The sequence below is a fragment of the Cottoperca gobio genome, chromosome 21, assembly GCF_900634415.1.
Source record: "Cottoperca gobio chromosome 21, fCotGob3.1, whole genome shotgun sequence".
NCBI classification, from domain to species: Eukaryota; Metazoa; Chordata; class Actinopteri; order Perciformes; family Bovichtidae; genus Cottoperca; species Cottoperca gobio.
In genome coordinates, this window is record NC_041375.1 from 22,056,312 (window position 1) to 22,077,421 (window position 21,110).

The 21,110-nt window shown below is 40.4% G+C and overlaps 1 long non-coding RNA gene across 1 annotated transcript; it reads left to right on the forward strand.

The window, feature by feature from the left end:
• Positions 1-2,364: 2,364 nt before the first annotated feature.
• LOC115026601 (uncharacterized) lies at positions 2,365-8,778 on the forward strand. Its single transcript, XR_003834304.1, has 3 exons — positions 2,365-2,955; positions 5,044-5,135; positions 7,489-8,778. It is a non-coding gene; the product is annotated as an uncharacterized LOC115026601 (long non-coding RNA).
• Positions 8,779-21,110: the final 12,332 nt, after the last annotated feature.

Here is a 21,110-nt window from a genome sequence, read left to right on the forward strand (position 1 = left end):
GATGTGTTATTGAAAACTGCTGCAGAGCAAATTATCAAGTGTTTGTAGCAAAGTGATCATGAGGGACGAGAATCTTTTACATTAGAGATTGTTTTAAAGCTGCATTACTTGCGCTTTGATTTTTATTCTTAATTACATTGTCTTCATGAACAAAGTTCATCATTGCCATGGAATCAAAGGGAGCAGATTGGTTTCACCTGTATTTTGATTAGAGCGATGTAACAGCAAGTTGTTATGTTCTTTCCAGGGCGGTCTTCCACTGACAAAACCTTCTGATTATGCTGCTGATGCTCCTCAAATAAAAAATAAATGTGCATTGTTATAATCCAATTTTCATTTTCCATTCCTGGCCGTTTTTTTTACTAGCTTTCACCTCCTTTTCTAAGATTCAAAATAAATCCTCTGATTGCTTGTTGGAGAGTCATATTCATACTGTATGACCTATTCACTGTCATTTTCTCAAGCAGATGGAGGAGGCAGGTGGACGCAGCTGCTGGAATCATTCTGGGCCACGAGGCTCCTATCCAGCATTGTAATATATTGCAAGCGCGCTCTCATTTTGAGGGAGATTTGTCATAATACAGACTCGGCCAGATGCGTTCCCAGGGTTGTAGAAGCTTCTCCTCGCCCACTGGGTCACCCTGTCAAACACAGAGACATATACTCTTTGTCATACTTGGGCTCCCACCATCTTACATTACAGAGAGGGAGGGAATGGAAAGACCTTGGCTGAAAATCACAAACCTGAACAAGTTAGAGCTGCAGATTAAGCCTGTGCAACTAAGTGTATATGTGTGTGAGGGAAGGAGTGTGTGTGTGTGTGGTCCTACACTGTGGGTAGTAGGCATAATAAATTAAGGGCTGTATTCACACAACGTATATTATTTTACAACAGAGTCTTGAAGGGAGCTAATTGCTCACATATAAGAGTTTCCACTTAAACCCTAAAGCTGCTGAAAACAAAATTGAATTGCAGAATGGAGAAAACTGCTAAGCAAAGACCTATATTGGCATAAAATGTTCGTTAATACAGTTTACAGAAGTGGGAGTTACAGGTTATAGCTGGATAACAAGACACATAGATGGAGAGACTTGATGTGATTGGTTTGACCAACATATACTGAACTGTCTGCCGTCCAGGAAAGACAATGTAAGCTTTATTTATGGATTTTTAGTTTCCAATTATAAAATAGAAAGTAGGAAACTGTTGAACAATGTTGGGAATGGAAAGAATTTGACGGATAATTATGCAAATAATTAATTTGCAAAACATTTTTTAGTAGCGGAGAGTAGATTGTCTGCTGCAACCCTGCCCGATGCACCGCCATCAAAATACGTTTTGAAGTAAAAGCACAGGTGTAAATAATGAAATTAATGGCGTCTGCTTTTATTTCCTGGTATGGAGCATGCTTCCTCACTGTCACTCTCACTGGAACACTTGAACAGAACGGAGCCATCTTTAGCGTTATTAGCAACACCTGTGCTGTTTCTACTGTGACAAGTCAATATGTCTGCTGTGAGAAAAGCCTATTAAGCTTCATAATTACTGTACCAGCAGCTGATTTATCTCTACATTTCCCATTTTTTAGTGTTGAAGATCTTTAGGACGCTTTTGTAACTGCAGCTCCTGAACTGTTTGTTTTAAAAGAGACCTTGATTATCCCACTAAAGAGAAAGCACACGGCCTCGCAGTGAACTGTTGTATTCTCTCTGTAGTGCAGTCACAGAAGCAGGTGGCTTGAATTGTATTCTGGTTTATTTAGGGATTCTCTTTTGTTTCTGTGATAAGCTTGTCCCAGTGTTGCTGTCGATCATTGATGTAACATTACAAGCCCTTTCTCTTTGATTCTGACTGACTAACAGAACCTGATGTTTACCACTTTTATCATAAATATTTTAAAGGTTTTCTACAGTCAACATTTATTTTAGCTGAGCAGCTCTTAACGTTAACGCTTAACGTTCTAGTTTAGTGGTCTTACATTGTAAAGTGTTCTCCACAGTGGACACACTGGTGGGGAGCCAGCATCAGCGGCACAGCAATACATTTATGTCATGTCTCGTCGAGCTTGTTGAAGTTTTCACGTTGTCCAGTCTTGTCAGTCACTGTCTCTCATGTCACTTCCTGTTTTATGTTGTACCTACCTCTTGTATCTCAATCCAGATCCCTTTACTTCCTGTCTTTGTGTGGTTTCCCGCTATCGTCAGCGTCTGCCCCGCCCCTGATTGTTTCCACCTGTGCCCACTCACCTCTTGTTTAAACAGTAAACTTCTCCATTTTTTTTTCTGCAAATAACTATCAGTGTGTGTTTAAAAGCAAAGACAATCTCGAGGTACTCGGACCAAAACTTGGCATTTACAATTGATGACTTACACTCACACTTTATAAGAGATTTCCATCCATTATCTGACATTTATTGCAGTGGCAGAAGGCCAAAGTAATCATAATATCAAACTCCAGTAGCTGGGCTGGAACTATCTCAGTTTGATTATCTGTAGGTGAATCGTACGGGTGGCAAATCACCAGATTGTCAAAACACAACGACGTCGAGCCAAAACTTCAACCTACAAATTACACGGTTCAAAACGTAATTATTATGTCTTGACAGAATAGGTTGCATCATGATGTTTGAATACTACTGATAATAAAATCCTTGTGCATTGTATGAAATTACTTACTGACACAAACAAGACACAAATCACCTTTACTGTTAGTCCTGGGAGTTTCATTCCCCTTCATGCTCATCGGGGTACTTTTATAGATTTTCTCATCCACAGAAGAAAGTATAGAAACCCTTTGTCCCCCGAGTAGCAACTGACAAACACAAGCAGTCCAGCAAAGACAACAAGCAGAGAAAAGGAAAAGGAATTCCATTGGTATCCATCTTGAATGTGACAGACAGCGCTGTGTTCACTTCCTCTGGCTGGAAAGGTTGAGTCCCCGGAGACCTCAGAATGGTAATTATGACAATTTAACACCAGTTTGCTCTAAAGTCAACTTGCTGATGATAGCTTTTCCGTTGGCATCATGACTTTATAAAGGAACGCAGTGTCCTATAATTTACTTCACTTTTACAGTCTTCTATTATAGTATGTATAATGAAATACTTTTTCAGTGACACTGCTGACTTTTCATTATAATTTTCTGTGTCTCTGCTTGAGGACAGGAAAGAGGTCAGAGTGAGCGCACTCAGCCGGTGGCAGAGCTACCAAAGCTTCACATAGAAGCTAATTCACAGCGCAGCCCTCCACCATCAAAGTGCTCGGTTGTGGATTTAATTGAGAGCGGCTAAGCTCCCAACTGGGGATTCTATACCAAGGCCGGCTGACACTAGCAAATCATATCACCTTGTCATAAGTGAAGCTCTGTTTTTGTGCTGAGACAAAAAAAAACGAGTTTATAGATACAATTACATTAATCACCACCATAATTATTCCCTCCTGAACATCTCAGACGCTGCGCTGTGCCGCTACGAACCACACGGCTGTTGTCTTAATTTGAAATGGGTATCCCTAAATTAGCTTTTTTAAGAAATAATGTTGTTGTTTTGACCTTAAGAAAAAACATCTGACGCATATTAAAACTTCTGAAGTTTTAGCAGTTCCATATTGAGGTGGTATAATTGGCCCACACAGTTAAAGAATACACATCGACATCCAGATGGCTCAGTATTCACAAAGCAACTCATGAACAGACAGATAATCAAAAAAAAGTCCTTAACATGCAGTTGCATGTAGAGAAAATTACAATGCAGCGTTAATGATCATCAAAAACGACAAGATACTAACATGACTGAAAGACTTATAAAGTTCAACGATGACGTCACCCTTTAAATGTACATTTCTGCATGAAGCAGTAACCCTCCCACTGAGCACTGAGCAGCGTCCTGGCTGCTTTGGGATAGTCACACAGTTCCATATGGGAGAAACGTCTGCTGGCACATATGTAAATGAGCATATACAACATATATGAACGTATACAGAGCCTATTGATAGCGTATCACGTACTGAGGCCATGAAAAGTTTTTGAACATGCAAAAAAAAATGTTCACAACCTCAGCGTTCAACAACGTACACCAGCGTATTGCCGATATTTCGTATAAGCCGGCACAGTTTCCGCCATACAGCGAAGGAATACGCTAGGAATGCATTATGCATCTGTTGGGCATTCGTTGAAAAGTTGGCCATACGCTCCGATACGTGTTGTGTAAGTCCGTGATACGCTATCAATAGGCTCTGTATACGTTCATATACGCTAATTTTCATATGCGCCAGCATACGCTTCTGCAGGCACCTGTTTTCCTTGTCTATACGTTTATGCTTTGCGTTCATCAACACAACAATGCTGCGTGTGCAGCGGTGACATCATTAACTTCCCTGCTGTATTGTTCATTTTTAAAGATGCCGATGTATTCTTTTGATTTTGTGCCTCCTGTAACCCAAACCTCCTCTCTTCTTTTCTCGTCTAACACAAAGTTAATTGGCAAAGATGTACCCAAAAAGTTTCCTTAATTGCCAGTAAAGCATCTGCTAAATATTCTTTGTGAAGATAACGCTTAGAAATGTGATATTCCTGCTGCCAACTAAATGTCATTTTGCACATTCTCTGGGATGCACCACCTGCACATGCTGAGTCGGTTTCCTTCTCTGTTAAGTCTCTGGTGGCAGCCAGAGTCCCTGTGTTTATTTAATCAAGAATTACCTGCAAAGTGTCTTTGAATGATGTTCTTCCTACAATGTGGAATTCAAACTAGGCAAGGATAAAAGGGAATATGACGAGGCCAAGAGTATGGGAAAGATGTTATACCAGGCATTACTGTTTACATGAATATTACAGCATGAAAGATACTCATTGAGGCTTCGGTCAATGTATACAGTACACCCAACAGCTGCTTCTGGCAAATGTCCCCATCAGCAGCTCGACCTCTCACAGGTCTCATTGACTTGACATTCTAAGGGTGCGATGGGGTTTGAATTCTCATTAAACTTCAATGAACCCGGATTAATTAAAAGCATTTTCTTTTGTTTGTTTGTGTCTGCATGTAGAGCTTTGAGCTTTGTTTTCCTTCAGAAGCTAACCTGCCTGGATGGACCAGGAAAACATCCTCCGTGTAGGAAACATGATTAATTTCAAAAAGGTGGGTTGTTTGTATTTTAGATGTCGATAAATGGGAGATCTTTTATCAATAGATGCAACTTGTGTGATTGTTCTGTGTGCAGCCGCGGAGAATGTGGTTTCATTCGCCCTGTGCCTTACCCATTACAGGTCGAGACAATGGAGGACGAAATTGGGGGTGTCTAGCTTTGACCTTTTGCAGTGTCTCAATCCTCTTCTTTTTCAGCAATGTTCTGTAATGATATTGTTTAGATACTTAATCATTGTGTTTATTGGTAAGACTGGAAGATTTAAATTTGGAAATGCAGCTAATTAGTGAACGTGCTAATTGGTTTCACGTTGTTAGTTTCTCCTGAAGGGCTGTCACCAGCGGTGTGAAGTTGAATGTTGTTCGACTGGTGTGAATTGTTTATTCTCCAGCGTTGCAGGAAATGTGAAGTACAAATATTGAGATCTCAGTGTGATATTGGAAGGTAAGAGTTTAGATTTGAAAGTTGATTGAGCAGGCAGACACCATTACCAACTTTTGCTTCATGTCATCTGAAAAATAATGTTCACTTCAGCACAGTGGGTCATTACAGGATTAATGTGTGTTTTTGGCTACCTGAGGGCATCTCTAATCTGATACTTCACCTCCTGCAATCTGTTAATACCGGAGAAAGCGAAAGCTCATCCCCACAAGGGATGGTGTGGACTGTAAATGTCTAGAACTGTGATATTGCCAATAACAACTCTGTGTAGACAAATAGTTTAAGCCTGAGTGTGATTATACACTCCCAACCTCATCATTGACTTCCTGTCTCTGTCTGTGTGTTGCTCTGTGGAAGAGATAGCCTCACAGAAGCACAAGGAGTCTGGAGTAACCTTTATGTAACATGCCCAAATGGACACTGTCCTCATTAGAGCGAATGCATTTCTATTTTCAGTGCTTGATTATCACAGACAGAAGATAAAGTTCTCATTTAAACCGCCACCACACATTTGATTGGAAGCAATGAACACAGATGTTGGTGAAACTAACAAAGAGGGTCAAAAAGTGGGTCGCTGGTTATCGCTGGTTTTGTAATTTGTGTAATTCAGTCATGTGTCACACTGACTTTACTTGTCTATGTCCACATCAGAGTTTGATTGCTTCTCTCTTCCTTAAGCCCTCTGCTCACACTTGTCTATTGATCATTCAGTCTGATATGTTTGCTTAATACTTTACTAAGGTGTTAGGAAGAATGTCAGCACTGCCCTCAGACCCCACAGGCAGCAGTGGTAATTGGACACGGACAATGAATGTGCTGAGTAATTTCTATTGCAAACTGCCCATTAGATCAGAGGACTTTAACCTTTTTGGTTCTCTGGACAGGCATCCAAACCTGGTGCACACAAGTCATTTGTGAGCACTGCTTCCAGGTAAACAAGACCAGGAGTCTACAGCCATGCCAAGGCTAGATACATGGAGGTAAATGCTACAGCTAGTGTGTTAACAGGCTGACGTTAGCAATAACAGGCAATGCTGATGGGAACGTCATTAGTTTAACAGATATTTGGTCATAAATCAAAGTATTAGACAAGGGAAATATTGACCTGATAATGGGACTAGATGAAAAATAAGGATCACATAAGAAATTGGGATTAATCATCTGGAGACCATGAATGTTTGTCCTCAATTTCATGGCAATCCATCCAATAGTTGTTCAGACCTTTCACTCAAAACCACAGATGTAAACCTCGTGGTGGCGCTATAGAAGAAAGGTCATTAAGATACATCCTCTGGGAGCCATGAATGTCTGCAAAAACCTTTGTACCAATACATCCCGGTAGATGTTTTAGCATTTGAAAACTTTGACCTGCTGGTAGCAGATGAGAGGTCAGGGGTCACAAAAGTGATTAAGGTTCATCTTCTGAGCACCATGAGTGTCCGTAGCACATTTCATGGCAATCCATGTAGCGATGTCACTAAAAGTAAAAAATGTCAACATGCTGGTAGTCTCAGTAGGATGGATGATCGAGGGGAAATGACTGTCGTGGCAATTCATTCAATAGTTGAGGCGATATATCAGTCTGGACATAAGTGGTGGACCAACTGACAAACATTGCCATCTTGATCCTAATCTCCAGGATTTATGTTGAAAGCTGATTTCCTTCTTTTATCTGCGAGCTTCTCTTTTTAGTTATGCAACATTTTCATCTTCACTATAGTGTTTAGTTTGTTTTCCACCCATGAGAAGCTCCCCGCTCAGTTCAGCTGTGCATTCCACTGTAAAACAACGGTGTCCATCCACATCAGTGTCACAATCAAAGATTTAGTGATTTTAGTCTACATAATATGCAGCTGCAACATCCTGTTGAAATACTGTGGTTACTTTTCTTGTATTCTCCCTCAGCACAAAAGAAAGCAAGAACAGGCGAAGAAGAAGAGAACAGCAGGACAGGGGATCTTCAGGAGTCCCTCTTACCCAAGAGATGTAGCTGGTTTTCTCCAGAAGGCACACACTAAAGAATCACAAGGATGCTCATCTCCCTTTGATGTCTTTCTGTGATGAGATATAAACCCTGATGGCAATAACAGACCTCTTTGAACAATAAAAAATCGAATCTCAGCGTAACAACACCAAAGGCACGGCGAGGCAGTGCTTTTGTAAACAAGCTGTTCCCTGGAGTGGATGAAGCTGCATCTGCAGGGTCGCTGATGCTGAGCTGGATCACACATAGATCCTCCACTGCCCTATAGTAAACACACGATATTACTGTCTCCTTATCAGTAGACATGTTTCAATGAGTTATAGATGTTTAACGCACTTAGCGCAGTGTACTAACCTTGGAATGTGTGCCATTTCGTCAGCGTTGCGCTTCCTGTAATTTCCTTTTCCTGTATTTTTTCGCTATAATGTAAGTACTTGTTAATCTAAACGTGCACACACACATTCACACAAACTCTCAATTGATATAAATGCAATGCTGCGCAATTACAGATAAGCTTGACTTGATACTTATTCCGAGAACTGGACCAGAAAAGTCTGGAAGTATCAGTTTCCATGGTAACTTAGCTCAAGTTGCTTTGTGGGACTCGACGGTATGGAAATGAGGCTGATATACTGACACAGTACGCCTTGCTCGACTGGGCTTCTGCCTCACTCCTCTAGTACACAGGAAGGTATAAGATACACTGCAGGTGTTGCACCAGGATTAACCCTTTAGCTCAGTGTTGCCACTCATGTTGAAGTAAAGTGTGTGATTAAGATGGATGACAGTGATTTGAAGACTTGTGTTTGATCGTGCCGCAGCTACACTGAAGCTTTTGAAATACAATCTGACATGTAGACAACAGTTCACTCCCATTGTACGACTGTACTCACAGCATCTGATATTAACAGTCTAAGATGCTTTGATTTTCTATTTTTAATATTTTATTAAACATGTTTTTTTGCAGTACTCATCTACTATACATGCATCCATCAAAGTACAGTAGTTCTTTTGGGGTTAACTAGGCTTTTACTCTTGGATTTAAATTATTTATCCTTTTACCTTTTTAGCTTTTATTTCTTTCATTTCAGAGCCGCATGTTTCAATGCCTGTAATTGTAAGCGTGAATGTAACTGTGAAGTTCTGCTTTAACTGGCTTTTGTATACAGTACAAGGTTATTGTGCAAAAGACAACTGTCACCTTTAATGTCAACACCAAATAAAGGTTGAACCTCCAGTACTCTCCTGATACAGACCTCTGAGTTTTTGTCCACTTCTCTGATTTGTTCAGCGAATAAGTGAAGTGAAACGAAATGGCAATTCAGCCAGTCAGACTGAAATGCTTTTGAAATAAATGGCATTGGAATGAATGAATTATTTAATGAAAAACAGAGTCCCATTTATTCTTTTAAAATGTATTTTTCTTTTATTTTAAAAATAACTGGATTCAATTAATAATTAAAAACAATTAAATCAATAGAATTCCAAAAACAGAACATTTTCTACTCTTTTTATTTTCGCTCTGTTGATTTAAAGCAGTAACAGAAATAATCCTCCAGCATTTTAAAATGAAACACAGTTGAAGGGACTACACTGGATGCAGACATACTGGACATGCATTTCCGGGTGCATTACATGTACAGAAAAACGCCTACATCGCAGGCACAAATAGAGATTGATTTCATTGTGTTACTGTGATCTAATAGAGGGGTTTGTTGCAACACTCAGCACTTCCAGCATTCAGTGAGAATGATTAGTGCCAAGAGTGCAGCTCTCCACAGCTCACTGCCAGCTGTAACTGTGTCACAGCCACTTGCTATGTCAACAGGCCTGCCTTCCATCATCAATATTTATCAGAGAATCTGCACACCAAGGGGAGCGCCGCACCCCTCTTATTACACTCAGCTCATGCGTCTACATACTGTTACTTTGTTAGAGGAGTCTCCTGAGCTGGCACTGCACGCGGGGTATAAAGAGACTACTCTCCACCATGCTAAGTGAGGTCAAGTTGCCAAATAACCACATATTGTAGCTGAATGGATTATCTTATCTTGGGAAACCAGACAAAAAACAAGTTCTGGTCAAAATATGTGAAACATTTAACTTCTTCAAAACGAATAACTTGAAAATATGTCCAGATGTTGTTGATATGATGATGTTGTTGATATCATGTTTGAGTCAAAACCTTGGTCATACATTATGAATATTATGTTATATTTGGGATGTAATTTTACAGAAACCTGCATTGCATTTTATAGAGTTCGAGGGGTCAATCTCACACATGCTATCTAGTCCATTACTTCAGTGAAACTCTATTTCCCTGTGTCCTCCATGACCTGGATTTGAAAACGCTGTCAGGCTAAATTCAAGCAGCTCTGTTCATGTGCAAAGTGTCTTGGAAGAAGCTGGCACCGCCACACCAATGAGCAGATGTCTGGGAGAATAAATTGGCTGGAGAAAGTTTTTCAGGCACCTGTTCAATCCATGCTGGTAGGAGACTATACAGACACACATTTGCAGCAGTGACAGACTTTCAGGACGGGATGATGTAGCAGACAGTGTGGGTTGAGGTTTTTGTGTTGTGACTCAAAACTTTATCAATGACAAAAAAAATAACAAACCAAAGATAAAAGGACAAAAAGTTTTATTTGGTCGGGACAAGAATCTTCCTGGAGTCTTTGATCGTTGTCGAGCAACTGGTTGTGATCACAAAAATACACAACCCTCTGTGTAAAATGGCAATTTGTCATTTTAACAACACCAATTTTGTATTGATTAAAAAAAGAGACAATGTTAAGAGCTTACGAGGTGGACAGAGCCAGGCTAGCTAGCTGTCTTTGTGCTAAGCTAAGTTAGCTCGCGGGTGTAGCTTCACATTTATCATATTGACACGAGAGTGGCGGATTAAAGGGTGTCAGGGACCCCGAGGCTACTCTTTTAGTCACCCCCCCCCCCCCCCCTCTGACTCATCATGCCTTACCAGAAAAAAATAATTTAATTCAATGTGTGAAAGTGTGCTAAGAATACAACATGACCCACACGCACACACTCGGGCTCACTGGCATACAAACGCATTGAGACAGTTTCTACCACATGCCTTGGGTAGTCGTGGCCCATATCTGTGCTCTTGCACATGTGGGGCCCCTGGGCTGCAGCCTAGGCCAGCCTGTGCATTAATCTGCCCCTGGAGAGTGGTACCCATCTTCTTCACAGCAAAGAAAGCAAGAAAAACATTATTCCTTATTATCTTAATAAAGGAATTTGCAACTTGAACGGTGTAAAGAGCTCCACTAATTTTACATGCGGGTTCTCATTTATCTCTCAATATGACAACTTCATTATCAACACATCCTGTCTTATGGCACTCAATTTTAAAAACCATTACAAGATATCAGAAAGTTTTCTCTTGATCATGGTGCAGAACAATGCATTACTTTTAAATCTCGGTATATGTGGTAATTACTGCACTTTCACAGTTATGTATAGTCTCTGCTTCTTTAGACTTGCACTCTCTGGGGATGCTTCTTCCTCTCAAGGCACAGAGGAATTACTCCATTATGTAACTTGAAAACCATACCATTGAGACCTTGAAATACAGAAGCTCATTATTTTAATGCGATGCCCAATCTCCACTCTAAGTGTAAACAAAATAGTAGCTACACACACAAATTGGATCCCTCTATCTCTCTGAAAATGATTCATTGCATAGGGACTACCACCACACAAGAACAACATCTAAATTAACTCTTAACTCTTCTAACACTGATATGTGCAGTCCTTCATTCTCTGGTGCTTGTTGTCATTTCCCTTTCCCCCAATTCATTCCAGCTGAACGTCACAGCTCCCCTGAGTTGATTGGAGGGTTATTCAGATCACCTGTTGGCTCCTTATTAACAATTGAGAGCAGCTTGGTGCATTTCTCCTCTCGACCAATCAGAGTGTGACGACGCCCTTTCTTTAGGGCTTAAGAGAGGGAGGGAAGTGCATACCCATGATGTTCAGAGCCGACCTTGACTTAATGCAAACCTAATTTTAGCAGATATGTCAGCTAGAAACTCTTAAGGACACCTTTCCGTTAGGTTATCTGCATCAGGGCAAGTTTCAGTATTATTCGTGCAAGAGTTTATGGTTGCCTCACGATAACCTAACGCCGGCAGGCTTTATTCTGTTTATTGGTTTATTTTTTATTGAAACTCCATTTCCTTATTATCGAGAAGGCGTTCATTTATTATTAGAGGCATTTAATATTATTAATGAGGCATTTTATTATTGAAGGAGCACTTTCTCATTATCACGAAGGATTGTTTTTATTGTGAAGGTACTTTTGAGATTTGATTCTCCATGAAAGCATTTCATATTCTTATGTGGGGAGGAACTGGTTGTCGGGCATCTTTCTGATCAGCAGAAACTGGGACATATTGGCATATTTTTTTAAAGAAGTATCCGTGAGATTATATATGTGAATATACTTGTGATTATGTAAAAAGTTACAATTGATTTAGCTTGGAAGACATGAAAAATCAATGTTTCATATATTTGACTGCAGAATTGTAGCGATCATGTGACCTACGTATGGACAACAGAGGGATGGCAGCATTTCCAGTACTGATGAAAGCCAAGAGATGTGTTTGAAAACTTTTTTATACTGGACATATAAAGAAAAACTTCCCTTTTCCAGTGCTTGTGCACAGACGTGTGGATATTTGGAGAGTGTGAAATAAGACATCCCAGTCTTATTGTGGGATTAACATGGGATTTATCCATTCAGATCTGAATCTGTCCACAAACGGCTTGAGAACTATTGTTGCATTAATTTCTCATAAACCAATCCGAGCAGAATGATCTTAAAGAGACAGGCGCTAAAACTGAGCTTTTCAGACAGACGGTGAATTAAAGGTATATTCAGACATAAAAACAATGTGTTTTTTTTTACCATTAAAGTATGTAAACACGTTCTAATAGATACTTCTGAAATCTGAAAATTGGAAAAATATGTCCCCTTTAAAATCAGATTATTTTGTCACGCATACTTCCCAAGGTCAAGAATAAACGAGACTGTGCTCCCAACAGAAAGTACAAATACCCAAAAATGATTACAGGAAACTTCCTCTTTCAATTTCTGTATCAGATCATAATATTAATCTTTTTACTGTAAATCATGAATCATTATTTAGAATAAAACATATTTCCAGAACACGTCCAGGGTCGCTGAATCTGGGGTTTATTTCTGCTTTCTTATTGACCTGAGTAATAAAAAGTAAAAGATATAAAGTCAATAATTACATGTGTGCTGTCTTCTCTGCACTTGGATCCAGTTGAGCAACATTATAGAGATAGAATGACAATTGTAGTTTGACTTCCCATAATCCCACAGTACAGCGACATCAAGCAGACAATTAACTGGGGATTATCGATACCAAACAGATGCTCCCAATATAAACAAAATACCCTCTGCTTATAACAATATTTAATGTTGTAATTTAGTTCATAGAGGCAATTATCTCAATTCAAACCTTGCGTCACAAGTATCCCAAAATACAGCGCGAAGCACACAACCTTTTAAGAACTAGGTGACACTGAAGTGATCTCTTCCATTAAAACGTATTGATGTACTCGCTGTGTCTCATTCACATGAATCATTCTTCAAATTGTTTCACTTCCTGTCTCTGCGAATCAAGAAAAACATCCAACCCAGCCGCTCTTCATCTCTTTTTCTGAGGCTTGCAGCTGTGTGTGTGTGTGTGTGTGTGTGTGTGTGTGTGTGTGTGTGTGTGTGTGTGTGTGTGTGTGTGTGTGTGTGTGGCCATGAATAATGCAAACCTGTCAGCGCTGTGTCTGCTCTGTATCCTTTAAATGGTTAGCCCAGTTTAAAAGTCAGTTTTGAGTAATCTATTATTTATTCTATTACTCTGCTATTGTCCTGAACTCTGCTGAATGCTCTTGTCACATTTTCATGAAATGTTTTTGAAAATGTGCAGCCTGGTTAATATGCTAATGCTGACAGCATGTGTTTTGCAATTTGACCACTGTGCGATGAATGCAAATCACATTTGTGTTTTAGATCATTGCCACATACGCTAATACAATTAAACCTGAATATAAAATTGATAGTAAATCATGACCCAACATAGAAGTGTTAGATTATCTAAGTTCTTTCTTTTCAATGTGACATTTCTCCAACAAAGCTCATAAATGATCTTCTACTTCTGCCCTATAATCGACTACCCATTTGATATAATGACCAGTATGACCACTCTTGACTGTATCCTACTGTGTTTAGTCCTGGTAATTACATGCTTTCTGTCTGCATTTTGATCAAATCCATTTTTTTTAGCATGGAAATTACCCTGTCAAACCATCATCACTGAGTGTTACTTTATCATGACTAATGGCTTCACTGTGGCTGAGAGAAAAGAGCCCTGCGACCGCGGAGAGGTGATGTGAGTGGTATGAAATATAAACCCACACAGCAGGAGGTCGTAGGGATGCGGTTAACCTGGATAGCCGACTTCCACACAACACACTCGCTGCCTGCATCTGATATTTTTTGATAATACAAATGATTAAAATATCAACAAATCCTGATAAATACATGTTTTTATGTGTTCGGTTGTTTTTGTTTTGTGGTATTCGGTATTTTCTTCTCCTAAGTGTAGGTGTTTGTATCATGTTATGAAAAAAAAACAAATTATGGAAATAACTAAAATATTAATAAAAGGGATAAAACTCTTAAGCTTTGTTGTTGAAGTAGGTCAAGTGAAAGAGAGGCATCACATGCATATCAATCAGACCTGAACTGATCTTGAAAGTTATGTAAAAGAACAGCATTGATTGACACAGTAAAATCAGATTCACTACATAAACCAGGGGTGTCAAACTCATTTTAGTTCAGGGGCCACATGCAGCACAATGTAATCTCAAGTGGGCCGGACCAGTAACATCACAGCATGATAACATAAATAACGACAAGAAATCCCCTTCGTTTTAGTGCAAGAAAGTACAAGTAGATTCAGAAAATGTTCAAATTTAATGAACTATCTCTTTACAAAACATTATGAACAACCTGACATTTCTTAAGAAAGAAAAGGTACAATTTCAACAATAGTTGTTGCCTCAGTTTATCGTTTACACATGTGTGTTACAACTTACAGATCACAGTGTATCTACAAAAGGCACAACACATTTTGTCACAGGTATCTGGAACAGTATTTTTCTTTATGATCAAAACACATTTTCACACTTTGCAAAGTCATCCCGCGGGCCGGTTTTGGCCCCCGGGCCGCATGTTTGACACCCCTGACATAAAATATGGGGCTCAGAGGTGGTTGGACGAGTCCTTTAATGCCTTGGTGAAGAGTCTTGGTGTGACCATGAGGGGGACAAAAAGATGTCTTCCAAACTCGTGTGTTCTTCTTTACTTTGTTAATATTGCACTTTGTATGCGTGGTCAAAATCACTTGAATGTGGTGTTTCCATCCTTTGGGAGAAGACACTGTGACATACATAGAATATTTTATTTCATTTGATTGCATATAATCATTTAAAACTTCCTGGAAAATACCAGGATCATACGTGGTTCAGGAGGTAGAGTGGTCGTCCAGTGGCTGGAAGGTCGGTGGTTCGATCCCCAGCCCCTGCAGAAGCTTCTGATCAGTGGAGAACTGTCATTTGTTAGAGAGGAAAAACACTAAAACAAACATGTTTTAACGACAAAAGTACAATGATTTGTGCAGAATGTAATCAAATACTGTTAATGAAACATTATCGAGGACAGACTATTGAAATGTTCAGAACTCACAGCTTTATAGATCTTCAATCAACACATCATCAGTGCACTTGGTCCTAATTGCATCTTAATTTTATTCAGCTGGTTTGCATCGTTTGAATTAGAAAGCTTCCACTCAGTATCTCAATTAGAGGAACCGTCGACTAATCAGGTTCAATATCTGTGACTGATCTGTCTTTGAGCTTGCTTAATTAAATGAATCAGTCAACTAAATTCATTTACGAGATGAAAAGTCCTTCTCCTTGTCTGGAGTATCTGTGACCTCAGAATCATGACAGCTTTATAGAACAGGACTCTCAGTCAGTGTCTCTGGTGACTATAATTTAACGCTGGAGACTGCAGTTAAGTGTTTGTTTCACTGCTCAGTTTTGTCAGATTCAGTATGGTCAGGATTCTGTAAGTTACCCGCAGTAAATCCATCCAGACAGCTCCCACACACAGAAAAATATACAGACCGAATGAAGACCTGTGACAGTCCTCAGCCCCAGCTTAGCAGTTATTTAGGAAACGTCTCAGTGAGAAGTGGACAAAAATATGATCCCTGTGAATCTGTAGTTTGGCCCTGGGTACTGGGTATGACACTTATAGACTGTCAATCAGTCTCATGCACAGAGGGAACCACACTCCACAATAATAATATAATACGGCTTATTAAGGTTTAGTGTAATTAGTTTCAAAAATAAAATAAAACCCTTCAACCACCACCAATTTTGACAATACTTGAAATTTGAATATGAAGCGTTTGAGACCATGAGGGGTTGTTAAAGTGGCGTGAGACGATGCCGCCCGTCTCCTCACCCACACCCGCTCCCGTGACCACATCACCCCCGTCCTGCAGAACCTCCACTGGCTCCCAGTCCCCCAACGCATCCATTTAAAAAAAATCCTCCTACTCACCTACAAAGCCCTCCTCAACCAGGTCCCCTCCTACCTCACCCACCTGCTCCATCACCACACTCCCTCTCGCACCTCCTGTCCCTGCCACAAAGGACCAAGCTCCGGACCTGGGGGTGACAGAGCCTTCTCCATCGCCGACCCCCTCCCTCTGGAACTCACTCCCCAAACACATCCGTGACTGTGCCGATCTCACCATGTTCAAATCCCAAATCAAAACCCACCTCTTCAGATCTTCTATATGTTTTAATGTTGCTGTCCTGTTTTTCTTAATGTAATTTTTAATGTTATATGTACCTGTAAAGCTTCTTTGAGTACCTTTTAAAAGCGCTCTGTAAATAAAATGTAATATTATTGTTGAGTCAAACTAGCCTGCAATAACTGATTATCTTTGGGGAACACACCATGACATATTAACATCACTATGGTGAAGTTGTTATCAAACAGTTGCTTATTTATACTAGAGCTGCAACGATTCCTCCTCTAATCGATTAGTCAATTGACTCTTTGATAATTGATTAACCTTTTAAGGAAATTTCTTCATGCAAAAATGTCAGAAAATGTTGTTTTCAGCTTTTTCAAATAGCTTTTTTTGTTTGATATCTTTTCAAACGTAACGGATTCGACTGACAAAACATGACATCTAAAGACACCACCTTGGACTTTCGATAAACTGGAATCGGCATTTACCGATGTTTTGACAGTTTATAGACCAAAAGATTAATTGAGAAAATAATCGGCAGATGAATTGATAATGAAGATAATCTTTAGCTGCAGCCCTAATTTATGCATCCGGCAGGTTTGGACCAACATTATGGTTCAGTCTGACCCTCGCAGCCGGAGACAGCACAATCTAATACTTTCTCTACACGTTCTGGGACAGAAGTTTGCAGTAGTTGTGATCCAGATCCGCCAATCTACAACAACTAAATATGTATCATGTGATTCATTAATGTTATTTAGCATTTGTTGAAAGTTTCTCCTGCATCCACGTTGAGAAAATGAAGCTTTCTCCAGACCGTCTGTCACAGTAGCGAAAAGGTGAGGACTCAAATGCAAGACGGCAGACGAGGAGATTAACAAAAAGAGGGCTTTATTCCAAAAAGTTTACAAAAAACAAAAAGGTAAACAGTAAACTGAAAAGACAAACCAGGATGACACGGGGAGCACGAGGAAGAGCACGAGGAAGAGCACGAGGAAGAGCACGAGGAAGAGCACGAGGAAGAGCACGAGGAAGAGCACGAGGAAGAGCACGAGGAAGAGCACGAGGAAGAGCACGAGGAAGCATCTGCAAGGGTGACACCTAGAAGGCGATCTGACAAGGAACACTGGGAAAGACAGGGATATATACACACAGACACTAAATGAGGGGAACGAGACACAGCTGGGGAGAGAAGCTAAAACACAAGGGCAAGGTGAACGGACACAGGAGGAACAAATCAACAATCAGAGAGGGAAAACACACAGACAGGAAGTACAACTAGACATGACATAAGGGGGAGTGAACACTTCAAAATAAAACAGGATATACAAAAATCAAGACTGTGACACCGTTCTCATCTTTAATGCTTCTTTACCTCGGGGGCCTGAAGGGCTGAGCTTCTTTGCAAAAAGCTTTTATACAATAAGAAACTCTTAGAAAACAACATAAGAATTTTCTCTACATGTCACCACTAAGAGTAACATTTAGTTGCGTGAATATAATGGCTCCACGGTACATTTATTCCTGCAGAGATAAACAAAGATCAGATCCCCTCATTATAAAATACTTCTGGTAATATTCTATATTGTTCTTACTGTCAACAAATCCCATTAAAAACACCAAAACCAGCAATACTTTGATCTTACTTATGCTTGTTTTATCAAGCCATAGAGCTCCACTGTTTTCCAAAACCTTTTAAAAACGCATCAGTGAGCTACACTGTTGCACCGTCTGACATGTTCCTTCATTACGAAGAAAAACAGGAACACTGGAGTTCATTCTGAGGCAATCTAACATACACCGTCATGCTACTGTAAATACTCACTTTACCACAGCAGTCCCCAACAAATGCACTATTTTCTCCTGAAAAAGATGTATGTCCTCAGTGGGAACACACAGGGGAGGGAAGTGTTGACAGACTAGTACATTGTTGGTTTTGGTCTTTTCTCAGGATGGATTTACCTTTTAACCTGCGGCCCTCTTAGTACATTTTTCAACACGGCGTTTGATCTGAAACAACCTTTTCAAACTGTCTGACCTTCTCTCATTGTTGCCTCTGTTGGATCTAATTTCTTGATGTCCTTTGCTCTGTGAGCTCTCAGCAGTCAGCACTAAGCCTGTTGCTCTTCATAGGGAACCTGACATTACTCTATTTTCCTCAGCCCTTTTACAACAACTGTCTCTAAGTGACGATACATGCCACGCTGTGCTTTTATCTACTCTTTCTACAATAAAGAAAAGACATCGCAATATCCATGTCCTGTGGAGAACTGGTACTACAGAGAAAAATAAATTACTACTTGAGGTAAACTGCTATTAAATAATACTCTTGTTGTATAGCAGTGGAGTGGTGAAGGGTGGGGTGTTATTTCTGGGTGTACTTGGAGTAATTCCAATGTTTGGACGCACATGAAACTGTTCTGGTTGAGCCATCGGCACAGAAGAATATCTGGTTTAGTTAGAAGGTATGGATACCTTTATGGATACGAACGTAACACCAGGCTGAGAAGCAGTGTTTTCACTGTCCTCTCTTCTCTCAATCCTGTTTCACCTGTTCACCAAGCTTAACATTCTGCTGCATATTCTGCATTAGTCGTGGAGGATTTCAGCAACTATGCTGCTGTGTTTTCTGTTCTGCTTTCGCAGCTTGGGTAATATTAACCTGAACATTGAAGCTGCATACATGTTTCATGGAGAAGAAAACCGCAGCACAAAAACAACTCTGTAAAAAGGATTAATTTGCTGCAATGTGCTATCAAAGCCAGAGAAGAAGACTGCTCCCAAACAAACATGTAGGTTTCGACTTCGCAAATATTTAATGAGGAAGGGAATACATTCAACACGCTTGTTAGACCGCAAGGATGCACACGGATCAGGTAAACAGAAACTCTGTTTGTTTACAAGAAAACTCCACAGGGCACCTTTAAATCTGCATTAATGGGATTCTGGCCACTAGGGGGCACTATAACTTCCAAACAAGCTGACAGACACACATCCCAGATATATTATTGCCTTATTACGTTGACATGTCAGCAAACAATTGCCCATTTACACACACAGTGGACACATAGCATCATTAGCATTTATATACAATTGTTGCTCTCCAGTTGGTGATTAAGTCCTACGTTCGCTCTCTTTACAGCTCTTTTGGCTATTTGCTTTACATCAGCTCCTGAGAAAACGACATATGTATCTCCTCATGTGCCAGATAGTTGTTGTTTTTACAACCTGGTATATTTTCCTGGGTTCCATTTTTATTTTCTGCCCATTGGTTATAAGAATTGTGTTACCAACTTAGAATAAATAACAAAGTCGCCTCTAGAAGTGACTGGTCGCAAGTTAGAAATAAAATTCAGGAAATTATAGTATTGAAAATGATTTAAGCAACGATGTAGCTTTTACCTTAGAGAACTGTAGTATGCTGTTATTCACCAAGAAACACATTTGCCTCATCAGTGTGACCAGAGCAGAGGAAATGTCCCTGACCCAGCGACAGTGAGAGGACAGTTTAACAGCAGATGCTCGTGAGTCATTTATCTCACTTGCACTTTGACACGGAAGCCGTTATTGTCTGGCCTCTGCACAGAACAGCTCAAGCCTCTCACATAAAGGCAGCTGCACCAAACAACTCATAAATTGAGCCATTTCAAAATCAGAGTATGATTTATGAATGCTGTTCCGCCTGAAGTGCAGAGAAAAGGTTTAGGTCTTTCACAGAAAAAGCCCAGAGAGAGAGAGAGAGCTAACATGACCAGAGAAATTACAGTTTATTAAACATCTACAACATACAACAGTTATCTGGGGCACCAGTAGCTCAGTCCTCTAGGGATTTGACTTGGGTACCAGAGGGTCAGCAGTCTGGGGCAGCAGTAGCTCTTTCCTTTGGGACTTGACTTGGGTACCAGAGGGTCAGCAGTCTGGGGCAGCAGTAGCTCTGTCCTTTAGAGACTTGGCTTGGGTTCCAGAGGGTTGGCGGTTCACGTCCCCAGACGGACCAAGAGTGGCGTGTGGACTGGTACCTGGAGATGCGGCAGTTTGCCTTCTGGGCACTGCCGAGGTGCCGCAGAGCAAGACACAGAACCTCCCGGCTATTAGAGAGTGAGTGACTTTGCATGGGCAACCCCCTCGCTCTTACACCTCTCCATTAGTGTGTGTGTGTGTGTTTGGGCCTATCAGGGCTCCACAGTGCAAACAATCTATCAAGTGCAAGTCTAATTTTCTTTGGTCGCACCGGTGCGCCTGACATTTAGAGTGTGTGTGTGTGTGTGTGTGTGTGAAAAACCTATATTCCTTCTGAAGCGACATCACAGCCTTAAAACATACTGGTAATTTAAAATGAAGAGAACTATTGATGTTTTGTTTTTTTTCATCAAGCAAAAAGCTGCGGTGCCCATTTCACCTGTCCCTGACACTGAAAGGCTCAGACCCAACATCAAAGGGGGAGGTAACCGCTCCACCACCTGCTCCCTGTTACCCGGTAAGATGCCTAATCTAATTCAGAGGCGCTGGATTCATTTCAGAACTGGGGAGAGTGGACAAAAAGTGTGTGTGAGTGTGACACTGTACATTTAATAACACAAGGCAACTTTGCTGATCTTCTCTTTAAACGTTTTAAATGTTTTTTTCATCATCTACTTACGTTTGCAATGTGGGACAGGGGT